This window comes from Lithobates pipiens, unplaced genomic scaffold (assembly GCF_037356315.1).
Source record: "Lithobates pipiens isolate NorthernLeopardFrog02 unplaced genomic scaffold, aLitPip1_a1.2 Scaffold_8, whole genome shotgun sequence".
In the NCBI taxonomy this organism is placed as follows: domain Eukaryota; kingdom Metazoa; phylum Chordata; class Amphibia; order Anura; family Ranidae; genus Lithobates; species Lithobates pipiens.
The window spans coordinates 664,523,247-664,537,001 of record NW_027507903.1 but is presented as its reverse complement, the minus strand read 5'-3'; positions in this window follow the sequence as shown (position 1 = coordinate 664,537,001).

Genomic DNA, 13,755 nt, shown 5'->3' with positions numbered 1-13,755 from the left:
AGGGGGGCACTTTCAGCCTCAAAAAAGAGGCTGAAAATCTCGGCTTATACTCGAGTATATACGGTATATAGTGTATTTTTACAGGAAGATGATGTACATAATATATTTTATGATATTATGATGAGATTTGGGTCCGGCTCACAAGACTTCTTCATGTTTCTCAAAAGCAGTTTGATGTCTTCAATAGTCGGGTGATAACTAAGTCCCCCGATTGTTTATAGAGATGGACATATCAGAGGAACTGGTTATACTCGGATCAAAGAGGGTTTCTTACCCAACAACCAGAAACATGGTAGACAGAGAGGCACCGAAGAGAGTCTAATGCTTATGTGAGAAGCATGATGGCCAACTAGGCTTCAGGTACAGCCAATCAGAATTTGATACAACTCTGAACCAATGAAAGTAGTCCATTTGTGTAATTGGTGGGGGAGGGTAGAGAGGGAACATAAAAATCAAAGCTCCCATTGATGGGCCTCTCTTAGCCTCATGGTCTCCACAAGCATGGTCACGCAAGAACTGTCTGTGGAACGTATCCGTATTATCTTATTTCTCTTTTCTTTTTTCCTTGTCAAAAAGGTTTATTGGTTACACATCAAAATAAAGATACATTACATACTTATATGAGGGTACAATTAATTATACAATTGAGTAATAAAATATATAAAGTAAATAAACAGATGACATGGAATGTCTTCCTAGAGTCAATCTATTTCATATAACCAAAATAATTATTTGATTCATTTAATCTGTTTAAAAAAAAAAATTCAAATTACAAATGGTTATAACAGTTAAACTATAAGCATATATAGCAAATGTATTCTGATATAGAGCCTATATATTTAAATAAAATGTTTATAAATTTAATAATAAAACAAACAAAGAGAACAGAAAGGGAGAGGAAGAAAGGAAAGATATTAGACAAAGAGGAGGTTCACAAGGTCGGACCGGACACCGGTATAAAATACAAGGTAGTTATTCGGTAAGTAGATAGAAGAGTGAATTCTGAAATTGGTTAATCAGTTACCATGGCAAAAGGAACAAATCATCAAAACTTGATGATAAATGGTATTTTATCCATGGATTCCTTAATTTTTGGAATTGTAAAATTTGGTTATCATCAATAGCAGTCATTTTGGCGTGTGACATAGCTGTATGCATTCTGTTTTTCGTTTCAGCTAGTATTAGTAATGGCGATTTCCACACTTACGCTATTGTTTGTTTAGCAGCCGTTGAAAGTTGGACAAAAAGTTTAAATTGGGAAGATGTTAGAAATTCTGGTTTCAAATTAAGTAGTGCCGTGAATGGGTCTGGTTACATAGGAGTTTGAAACATTACTGAGGCTAATCCAAAAATGTATTTCCAATAAGATTGGGCGATGGAGCAGGTCCGCCACGTATGTAGGTGAGTGCCTAAGTCTGAACAACCCCTAAAACAGAGAGCTGAGTAAGTAGGTGCATATTTAGCTACTCTCGCGGGTACAAGGTACCAGCGGGTTAGTATTTTAAAATTAGTTTCCATTGCCACAATATTGGGCGAGGATGTTTTGGTTGTAGACCAGATTCTGGACCAATCTGTGTCCGCTAAATTACATCCCAGATCTTCCTCCCATTTCTGAATATATTGGTTTATCAGACTTAGAGTTTGTCAAAAAATTTGCATAAAGAGATGAAATTGTACCTTTGGCAAGTGGATCTTTTTTTACACATTGATTCAAAACTGGAAAGGTGAGTCAAGAACGTTTCAATATTTATAAGTGGTGTGAAGAAATTTTTAATTTGGAGGTATCTGAACAGTTCTGACCATTTTCTTCTTCTTGTCACTTTGTTGCTTGGGAATTTGGGTGGGGGACGGTATATACTGGCCATCCTTCCTCCCCTCGCTAATTTTACTCACTTCTACATCCACCTTACACTTTCTTTTTACTGCATACTTTCCTTCCTCTCCTCTTTTCAACCTGCATTTATATGTTCCACATTATATATCCTCTCATCTGTAGTTCCCATTATGCATTTTTTCACCCATTAGGCATACACTTACATGCTGATTATGTTCAAGCTTGAGAAATGCCCTTTTTGTCCCAGTGGCCCGCCTATGTACGCACCCCGTAGGCCCCATTGCTGCTGGATGGGCCTGCTCAGCTCCCGTGCCGTCTCTTGGGGTGTTTGGTGGCCCCCGATACCGCGCCTATGACTGCATGGCTGTATGTAAGTGATTATTAGGTGGGCCTTTCAATCTCCCATTATTATAAATATTAATTGATTACTACCCTGTATTTTCAGACCAATCACGAGCTTGCTCCTGATGAGCGGCAGTAAGCCGAGAAATGCGTAGAGATACTAGTTGCCGTGTATTTTGGTATCCCAACTCTTACAGTATTTATTTCTGTAATATTGTATCAATTATGTTTGTTTTATTTAATGTAACAATCATGAAGTCACAGGTTCATGTAGCTGTAATACTTTATTAATTGTCTATTCCATCATTACCTTTGGTTGTTTCTATGTATACAATTGAGGTGCGCATTTATAACCTATTTTTTATCGGTCACCATGAGTGTATAAAGAAAATTTTGATATTAATGATATGTATGTTTGCGCACCTCATTAAATATATGTAATCATGTTTTGATAGACAAATAAATAATAAATCTTTTTCTTAATAGCTAGTTTTGTTTCCTTTCTTAACCCCGTGCTTCATATAAAGTCCCGTTAAGCTCTTTTTTTTAATTTTTGCCTTATAGTGATAGGGATGGAGGCTATGACCTCATTTAAAGTCCCAATTTTCCCCATTCCCTTTTCCCTACTATTTGACAAAGGATTACAAAGGGGTTATGTTTTGATTGTAGCTGATATTTCATTTTTAGACTATCCCAAAGGGATAGGAAATGTTTCATTATGGGATTACATAGTTTGTGGCGATCTTTAGGTTGGAGCCATAATAAATTTGAAATAGATAAAGGGTCATATTCTGATGCTTCTATTATTACCCATAATGGAATGTTCTATTTAGTGTGATATTTGGATATACTGGCTAAATGTGCGGCTTTATAATAGTTAGTAAAGTTAGGTAAACCAAGGCCTCCATTGGGTCTAGGTAAATATAACATGTTTACAGGTATACGTGGTTTTGAAGCTCCCCAGACAAATGTTGCCACTCTTCTTTGCACCAGTCTTAAATAGTATGATGGAATTGGTATTGGTAAAATTCTAAATAGGTACAATAATTTGGGTAAAATGGACATTTTGGTTGCATTGATCCTTCCTATCCAGGATAATGGAAGTTGTGACCATTGCTTTAATAGATTAGTGATCTGTTTCAGTAAGGGAGGGTAGTTGGCTGAAAATAAATCTTTATGTGAGGCTGTCAAATGGATTCCTAGATATGGGATAGATAAAGGGGAGTGCCACTTTTGCAGGAGTCCGTTCTGCTTCAGTTAATGATATATCAAGAGCAATACATTTCTTGGAATTTATGACCAGGCCTGAAATGATCGCAAACTTCTTAAGAATAGGTAAGAGGTTAAGATCTGAAATTTGTGGAGATGACAGAAAAAAGAAGAATATCATCCGCAAACATACAGAGCTTGTGTGGGATACCTCCTACCTCTATACCCGTTATTGTAGGATTGGTCCTAATTTGTTGGGCTAATGGTTCTAAAATAAGGGCAAATAAAAAGGGGAGATAATGGACAACCCTGACGGGTGCCCCTTTCTATATTGAACAATTCGGTTTTGTACCATGCATATTTGACATACGCCTTATGTCTATTATAGAGTGCCTCTATCCATTTTATGAAATGTGGGCCGAACCCCCATTTTTGTAAAGAGTATTGCATGTAGGGCCACAACACTGTATCAAATGCCCGTTTAATATCCAGCAATAGAAAACAGAAAGGGAGTTGTCTTTTTTTTTAGCAAATTGTGCCAGAAGTACCGCCCTGCGCACATAGTCACCCGCTTGTCTTTTTGGCATAAAGCCTACTTGATCACTGTAAATTAATTTATTTATGAATTGGTTAAGACGTTTTGCTAAAATTTTTGCTAATAGTTTGATATCTAGATTCAACAGAGAGATGGGGTGATAATTTATGCAGGAGGTATCATCAGAAAGAGGTTTTAGGATCATACATAAGATAGCCGTTAGCGTTTGTCTGAAAGAGTGGCCTTCTAACAGTACATTAAATGCCTTAGACAGTACAGGGGACAGAAGATCTGTAAACGTACGATAATATAACGCCGAGTATCCATCAGGACCTGGCCTTTTATTTATTTTCAAATCTATAATGGAGTCAGCTACTTCTTCAATTTTTATAGGTTTTTCTATGAATTTTTTGTGTTCACAAGATAATGCTGGTAAGGTAATATTGGAAAAGAAAGCGTCAGCTTCGGTGATATTGAAATCCTTGGTTGACTCATATAAAGATGCGAGGTGGGTTTTGAATTTATGAACATTTTTGACTGGGTTACAAGTGTAGCAATCTTTTGATACTTTTAACCTCCTTAGCGGTAATCCCGAGTCTGGCTCGGGTTGGGAATTTCATTACAATAGCGGTAACCCCGAGCCAGACTCGGGCTTGCACCGCTCGATGCAGGGGAGGACACAGGTAACGTCACTTACCTTGTCCCCTGGATCCAGCGATGTCCGCCGCGCTGTGTGTTTGAGCTGTCCTCCGCTCGATTCACAGTGCCGAATGCCGCCGAGCTCCGTTCCCTGCGACGTTACGGCGCACGGGAGCGGAGAACGGCGGCAAATTCAAAAATGTAAAAAGACACAAAAGACACACAGCACTGTAATCTTACAGATTACAGTGCTGTAGTAAAAAATACACACCCCCTTTGTCCCTAGTAGTGATGGCCGAACGGTTCGCCCGGCGGTCGTTTCGCGGCGAATTTCCGACATTCGCGGTCCGCACGTTCGAACGCCTTTTTCCGTCGTTCGCCGCGGCGGACTTACGTGTTTAATGTATACAAGAACTTTAACCTTTGGTGACACGTTTATCATGTGATACAGGACAGCCAATTGAGACATGACAGCACATGGACACTTGTACATTCCCCCTAACCTATAAATACACCCGATCCGGTGGCCATTTTACATTCTTTCTTCTGTTACGATAGGGACAGGTTCCTGTGTGGAGTAGGGAGAGATAAACCACTAGCTATTTGGTACACAAAAGTTCTTTTCAGGACTGGTATAGGTGTTAGGTGTTGATAGGTTTGCTGTGCTGCTGATTCTTGCAGCAGCCTGAGTGTCTTTTGTTAGTTTAGAGAAAGGGAAAGGACGGTGTATGCTACAGGGACAGCCAGATTAGTCTTTCATCATCATCATCATCATCATCATCATTAGCTGTTACTATCAAGGTCCACAAAAGAGCTGTTCCAGTAACCACTAATCGTTCTCTTTTTTTGCCAATTTGTATAGGGACAGGAAGGAAGCAGTGTTGTCAGGCAGTGAGGGTAATTTTAAAGACTTGCTGTTATTATTAGTTCCACAAAGGTTCTTTTCAGGACTGGTATCAGTGGTACAGTAATAGGCTTGTACATGTATAATATTCTTTCTTCCAAATATAGAAAGGATATTATACTTGACTGCTGCCCTTCTGCTGCAGTCTGCTAAACATTCACAACTCACTTGTTCCACAAAAGTTCTTATAAGGACTGGTAACTTGGTATAGGGTGCTACGGTACATAGGCTTGAGTGCGGTACAGTCTGCTGTTCTGTAAGGACCGCTATCGGTCCACAATAGATAGGGTTGACGTGCACCACTGCTGACCGCTGCCCTATACTGCAGCAGTCCTTCAGCGGTATAGGGACTGACGTACAGTCTGCTAATCACTAACACACAACCTGCTTGTTCCACAAAAGTTCTTATAAGGACTGGTAACTTGGTATAGGGTGCTACGGTACATAGGCTTGAGTGCGGTACAGTCTGCTGTTCTGTAAGGACCGCTATCGGTCCACAATAGATAGGGTTGACGTGCACCACTGCTGACCGCTGCCCTATACTGCAGCAGTCCTTCAGCGGTATAGGGACTGACGTACAGTCTGCTAAACACTAATACACAACCTGCTTGGTCCACAAAAGTTCTTATAAGGACTGGTAACTTGGTATAGGGTGCTACGGTACATAGGCTTGAGTGCGGTACAGTCTGCTGTTCTGTAAGGACCGCTATCGGTCCACAATAGATAGGGTTGACGTGCACCACTGCTGACCGCTGCCCTATACTGCAGCAGTCCTTCAGCGGTATAGGGACTGACGTACAGTCTGCTAAACACTAATACACAACCTGCTTGGTCCACAAAAGTTCTTATAAGGACTGGTAACTTGGTATAGGGTGCTACGGTACATAGGCTTGAGTGCGGTACAGTCTGCTGTTCTGTAAGGACCGCTATCGGTCCACAATAGATAGGGTTGACGTGCACCACTGCTGACCGCTGCCCTATACTGCAGCAGTCCTTCAGCGGTATAGGGACTGACGTACAGTCTGCTAAACACTAATACACAACCTGCTTGGTCCACAAAAGTTCTTATAAGGACTGGTAACTTGGTATAGGGTGCTACGGTACATAGGCTTGAGTGCGGTACAGTCTGCTGTTCTGTAAGGACCGCTATAGGTCCACAATAGATAGGGTTGACGTGCACCACTGCTGACCGCTCACCTATACTGCAGCAGTCCTTCAGCGGTATAGGGACTGACGTACAGTCTGCTAATCACTAACACACAACCTGCTTGTTCCACAAAAGTTCTTATAAGGACTGGTAACTTGGTATAGGGTGCTACGGTACATAGGCTTGAGTGCGGTACAGTCTGCTGTTCTGTAAGGACCGCTATCGGTCCACAATAGATAGGGTTGACGTGCACCACTGCTGACCGCTGCCCTATACTGCAGCAGTCCTTCAGCGGTATAGGGACTGACGTACAGTCTGCTAATCACTAACACACAACCTGCTTGTTCCACAAAAGTTCTTATAAGGACTGGTAACTTGGTATAGGGTGCTACGGTACATAGGCTTGAGTGCGGTACAGTCTGCTGTTCTGTAAGGACCGCTATCGGTCCACAATAGATAGGGTTGACGTGCACCACTGCTGACCGCTGCCCTATACTGCAGCAGTCCTTCAGCGGTATAGGGACTGACGTACAGTCTGCTAAACACTAATACACAACCTGCTTGGTCCACAAAAGTTCTTATAAGGACTGGTAACTTGGTATAGGGTGCTACGGTACATAGGCTTGAGTGCGGTACAGTCTGCTGTTCTGTAAGGACCGCTATCGGTCCACAATAGATAGGGTTGACGTGCACCACTGCTGACCGCTGCCCTATACTGCAGCAGTCCTTCAGCGGTATAGGGACTGACGTACAGTCTGCTAAACACTAATACACAACCTGCTTGGTCCACAAAAGTTCTTATAAGGACTGGTAACTTGGTATAGGGTGCTACGGTACATAGGCTTGAGTGCGGTACAGTCTGCTGTTCTGTAAGGACCGCTATCGGTCCACAATAGATAGGGTTGACGTGCACCACTGCTGACCGCTGCCCTATACTGCAGCAGTCCTTCAGCGGTATAGGGACTGACGTACAGTCTGCTAAACACTAATACACAACCTGCTTGGTCCACAAAAGTTCTTATAAGGACTGGTAACTTGGTATAGGGTGCTACGGTACATAGGCTTGAGTGCGGTACAGTCTGCTGTTCTGTAAGGACCGCTATAGGTCCACAATAGATAGGGTTGACGTGCACCACTGCTGACCGCTCACCTATACTGCAGCAGTCCTTCAGCGGTATAGGGACTGACGTACAGTCTGCTAAACACTAATACACAACCTGCTTGGTCCACAAAAGTTCTTATAAGGACTGGTAACTTGGTATAGGGTGCTACGGTACATAGGCTTGAGTGCGGTACAGTCTGCTGTTCTGTAAGGACCGCTATCGGTCCACAATAGATAGGGTTGACGTGCACCACTGCTGACCGCTGCCCTATACTGCAGCAGTCCTTCAGCGGTATAGGGACTGACGTACAGTCTGCTAAACACTAATACACAACCTGCTTGGTCCACAAAAGTTCTTATAAGGACTGGTAACTTGGTATAGGGTGCTACGGTACATAGGCTTGAGTGCGGTACAGTCTGCTGTTCTGTAAGGACCGCTATAGGTCCACAATAGATAGGGTTGACGTGCACCACTGCTGACCGCTCACCTATACTGCAGCAGTCCTTCAGCGGTATAGGGACTGACGTACAGTCTGCTAATCACTAACACACAACCTGCTTGTTCCACAAAAGTTCTTATAAGGACTGGTAACTTGGTATAGGGTGCTACGGTACATAGGCTTGAGTGCGGTACAGTCTGCTGTTCTGTAAGGACCGCTATCGGTCCACAATAGATAGGGTTGACGTGCACCACTGCTGACCGCTGCCCTATACTGCAGCAGTCCTTCAGCGGTATAGGGACTGACGTACAGTCTGCTAATCACTAACACACAACCTGCTTGTTCCACAAAAGTTCTTATAAGGACTGGTAACTTGGTATAGGGTGCTACGGTACATAGGCTTGAGTGCGGTACAGTCTGCTGTTCTGTAAGGACCGCTATAGGTCCACAATAGATAGGGTTGACGTGCACCACTGCTGACCGCTCACCTATACTGCAGCAGTCCTTCAGCGGTATAGGGACTAAGAGTTTTGTCACAGGGTCATTTAAAAAATGACATGCAGAGGAAGAGGCAGGCCCTTCCGCAGGGGTGGTAGGGGTAGGGCAGGAGCAACAGGCTTGAGCCAAAGTGGGAAGTTGCAGAAGGTGCGTTCAATTACTTTAAAGGATGCACCAGACTTGGTTGAGTGGCTCGCTCAGCCTTACTCTTCTGCACCCTCCTCATCCTCTCGATCTGCACCCTCTTCTTCACTCTCTGCTATGTGCACCCCCAAAGACACTACCACGAACAACACGACCACCACCACCACCACCACATACCTTCCGCTTGAGTCACTGGAATTATTTTCCGATCCATATCAAGAGGACATTTCTGATGCGCAGCCACTCTTGGTATTGGATCAGGAAGAGGAGGTAGCAACAAGCGCTACTCAGCAGTCTGACGCCAGTACCCAGATCAGCCCAAGGAGGAGGTTGGTCCCCGGTGTTGCTGCCTACTCCGAGATCTCTACTTATAGCGGTGGGGAAGGTGACGTTGATGATGACGTGTCTAGTGATGTCACGTGGGTGCCCACAAGAGAGGAAGAGGAGGGGAGTTCAGAGGGAGATATGGACCAGCAGATAGGGAGGAGAAGCAGCAATGACTTACATTGCACAGCAGGGACAAAGCAGACTGCAAATGTATCAGGAGCGAGTCATCGACCATGTACGGTCACATCTGGCGCTCCCAGGACACCGGCACATGGCTCCGCAGTGTGGGCTTTTTTTAACGTGTCCGCTGCTGACAATAGCGTTGCCATCTGCAATCTTTGCAGTCAACGCGTTAGTCGCGGTAAGCCCAATACTCACCTAGGGACGACCGCCTTAAGAAGGCACATGAGCAGCCATCACCGAGCCCAGTGGGAGCAACGGAACACACAAAGCCACACTGCAGGCTCTCACCGTCCAGCCTCGTCTTCTACTTCTCCTTCTCCTCTCTCCTCACAATTGTCCTCCACTCCACCTTCCATCACGCCAAGCTCACATTTTTCTGCAAAAAGGCAGGCTTCCGTGGGCCTAATGTTTGAGCGTAAAAAAATGATGATGCCGGATAACCCTCTTGCCCAACGGTTGGCGGCTGGCTTGTCAGAACTCATAGCCCGCCAACTACTGCCATATAAACTGGTGGACTCGGAGGCCTTTCGCAAATTTGTGGCCATTGGAACACCACAATGGAAGGTCCCAGGAAGGAAGTATTTCTCAGAGAAGGGCATCCCAGAGCTATATGGCCATGTTCAGCGGCAAGTGAATGTATCTCTGGCACACAGTGTCGGTGCCAAGATACATCTGACCACAGACACGTGGTCTAGCAAACACGGGCAGGGAAGGTATATCAGTTTTACTGCCCACTGGGTGAACCTTCTGACGGCCGTCAAGCATGTAACCCGTGGCACCCGTGTAGATTTGGTTTTACCGCCACGGATTGCATGCAGGCCTGACTCTTCTTCTCCTCCTCCTACTCCATCCTCCTCCCTCTCCTCCTCAGCTGCCTCCTCCTTTTCCGCTGCTAGCGTCTCTTCCACTGCACCGCCCAAGCTCCCCAGAACCTATTCCACATGCCAGGTGAGACGTTGCCATGCCGTGCTGCGTCTGTTGTGCCTGGAAGCAAAGAGCCACACTGGCCCGGCACTCCTTTCAGCTTTGCGTTCACAGGCAGATGAGTGGCTAACACCGCTCAATTTGACAGTTGGTAAAGTGGTGTGTGACAACGGTGCCAATCTGCTTAGCGCATTGAAACAGGGCAAAATCACGCACGTGCCGTGCATGGCACACGTCTTAAACTTGGTCGTGCAGCGATTCCTTGTCAAATACCCTGGGGTCCAGGACATCTTGCGGCAGGCAAGGAAAATCTCGGCCCATTTCAGAAGATCTTACACGGCCATGGCTCGCCTTGCTGACATTCAGCGGCGACACCATCTGCCGGTCAGACGTCTTATTTGCGATTGCCCGACGCGATGGAACTCAACCTTCTATATGCTTGATAGGCTGCTCCAGCAGAAACGTGCAGTTAACGTCTACCTGTATGAACTCTGCGAAAGAAACGGTTCTGGGGAGCTGGGTTTTTTTTCACCGCGCCAGTGGCTGCTCATGCGCGACACATGCAGACTTCTGCGGCCATTTGAGGAGATCACCAAACTGGTCAGTCGCAGCCATGGCGCCATCAGTGACATGGTACCTTATGCCTTCTTTCTGGAGCGTGCATTGCGTCGTGTCATTGATCAGGCTGTGGAGGAGCAGGAGCGGGAAGATGAGGAAGTCGCAATGCTGGATGAATTCCCAGGGGGGGCTACTCTATCTGAGACAAGTCAACAACAGGAGTCTGATGAGGAGTCAGAGGAGGATGGTGCCGGGGCGGATGAGCAGGAGCAAGAAGAGCATGCTTTAAACCTTTCTGGGATCCCTGTTGTGCGTGGATGGGGAGAGGAGAATGAAGAGGACGACATTATCCTGGATGATGAGCAGGAGCCAGGCCACCACACCGCTTCCACTTTAGTGCAAATGGGGGCCTTCATGCTCCAGTGTTTTAATAGGGACCCCCGTATAAAAAGCATGAGGGTCAAGGACCAGTACTGGGTGGCAACGTACTTAGACCCCCGGTACAAACACAAAATGGCGGAAATGTTACCGCCGTCGCAGAGGGCTGTCAGAATGCAGCACTTCCAGGCCTTGCTTCGAGAAATGCTGCATTCTGCTTTTGCGTGCGCTGGCAGAGGAGCAATTCCCACTCCCAGAGAAGGATTTGCGGGTACCAATCCAACAGCACCTGCAAGAAGAGGCCGGTTTGAAGATGTGTTGGTGACTTCGGATATGAGGTCATTCTTTCAGCCGACCCATCGACAGGTGTCATCCGGATCCAGCATCAGGGAACGCCTAGACCGTCAGGTGTCCGACTACATTGGGTTAACGGCCGATGTGGACGCTCTGAGGAGTGATGAACCCCTAGACTACTGGGTGGGCAGGCTTGACCTCTGGCCAGAGCTTGCCCAATTTGCAATCGAACTGTTGGCTTGCCCCTCATCCAGTGTCCTGTCCGAAAGGACGTTCAGCGCAGCAGGGGGGATTGTGACCGATAAGCGTACTCGCCTAGCTCACCACAGTGTTAACTACCTCACATTTCTAAAAATGAATGAGGCATGGATCTCGGAGGAATTCAACACATGTGACCAGTAGACCATGTATATGTCTATAAACTATTTTTTTAATCAAGCACACAGACCTTCTTAATTCATTTGGCTCACTTCCTTGACCCAAAAAAGCACACCGTACTATATGCCCCTACCCTCCTCTTTGAAGAGGTTGAGCGGTGTCATATTTCTACTGGGGCTGCTTATGATATCCCTGTGCTGTGCTGACTTCCTCCTGGGGGTTCTTATTATGAAGGGATCACACTATCCCTGTGCTGTGCTGACTTCCTCCTGGGGGTTCTTATTATGAGGGGATCACACCATCCCTGTGCTGTGCTGACTTCCTCCTGGGGCTGCTTACGGTGCTGCTGTCAGTGCTGTATGTCACGGTGCTGCTGTCAGCGCTGTATGTCACGGTGCTGCTGTCAGCGCTGTATGTCACGGTGCTGCTGTCAGCGCTGTATGTCACGGTGCTGCTGTCAGCGCTGTATGTCACGGTGCTGCTGTCAGCGCTGTATGTCACGGTGCTGCTGTCAGCGCTGTATGTCACGGTGCTGCTGTCAGCGCTGTATGTCACGGTGCTGCTGTCAGCGCTGTATGTCACGGTGCTGCTGTCAGCGCTGTATGTCACGGTGCTGCTGTCAGCGCTGTATGTCACGGTGCTGCTGTCAGCGCTGTATGTCACGGTGCTGCTGTCAGCGCTGTATGTCACGGTGCTGCTGTCAGCGCTGTATGTCACGGTGCTGCTGTCAGTGCTCTGTATTACGGTGCTGCTGTCAGATGCCTCTATCACGGTGCATGTGTCATTCCGGTATGTCACGCTGCTGGTGATCATCTCCTGCACCCTCTTCTTTGCCTACCCTGGTCCCTGACCTTCCCTCTCCTCCATTGCCTTCATTAGCTCCATAGTCCTGAATTGTTAGAACAATTTCCCAAATAAAATAAAAATGCTTGTAGTTATCGATCCCAAATTCACCTCATACATGTATTATGTCATTGTCCAGATGGTGGGACTACGTTTTACCCCCTAATAATTACCACGTGGCCGCAAATTCGACATGAAGGTTTGCAAAGTTCGCCTCCCATTGAAGTCAATGGGGCCCGCGGCGAACGTTCTGTTTCGCGAACGTTTGGGTCCGTTCGCATTTCGCGTTCGCGAAACGTCCCGTCGGAAGTTCGTCCATCACTAGTCCCTAGTGGTCTGTGCAATGCCCTGCATGCACTTTTATATTATAAATACTGTTTTTTACTGCTTGTAATTTGGAGATTGTCCATAGCAACCAAAACATGTCCCTTTTTCATTTTTTTTTGGATTTGATTATATTATTGAATAATTTTTATTATTCTTTATTATATTATAAACTTTATCATACCCGGGATGTCCGCTAGACTCTGGTTTGAAGAGATTTCAGAGCGTTATTCCTAAGAATTACAGGACTACAAAATAAAAGCCAGATTTCCATGCAAAATAATTGTACCGCTTTCAGCACCTTATTCCAGACTGAATCATACCGCCAGGGAGGTTAAGCGGATTGGTTTGTACGATTTTTTTAATTTAATTTAGAGTTCGCGCTAGATATGTGCCTGTTTTATTATTATTATTCTTATTATTATTATGTAAAAATGATGTCTAGTGCGTTTGAAGGTTTTATCTGTAGATTCCGTGAGAAATAAGTCATATTCTAGGCGTGTTTTGTTTCAAAATGGGATTTTGTAATCAAAGAAGGGTTATCCTGAAAAGCTATGGATGCTGTATTGAATTTGTTTTCTAATTTCCGAGCAAGATTTTTTCGTTCCCTTTTGAACAGAGCCATTTGTCTCTGTATTGCACCATGTAATACTGGTTCATGGGCTTCCCAGAGAGTTAAGGGGGGCATTTCTGGTGTATTGTTGTGTAGTAAATATTCCTTTAGAGCCTGTTCAAATTTCTGACATTGAAGC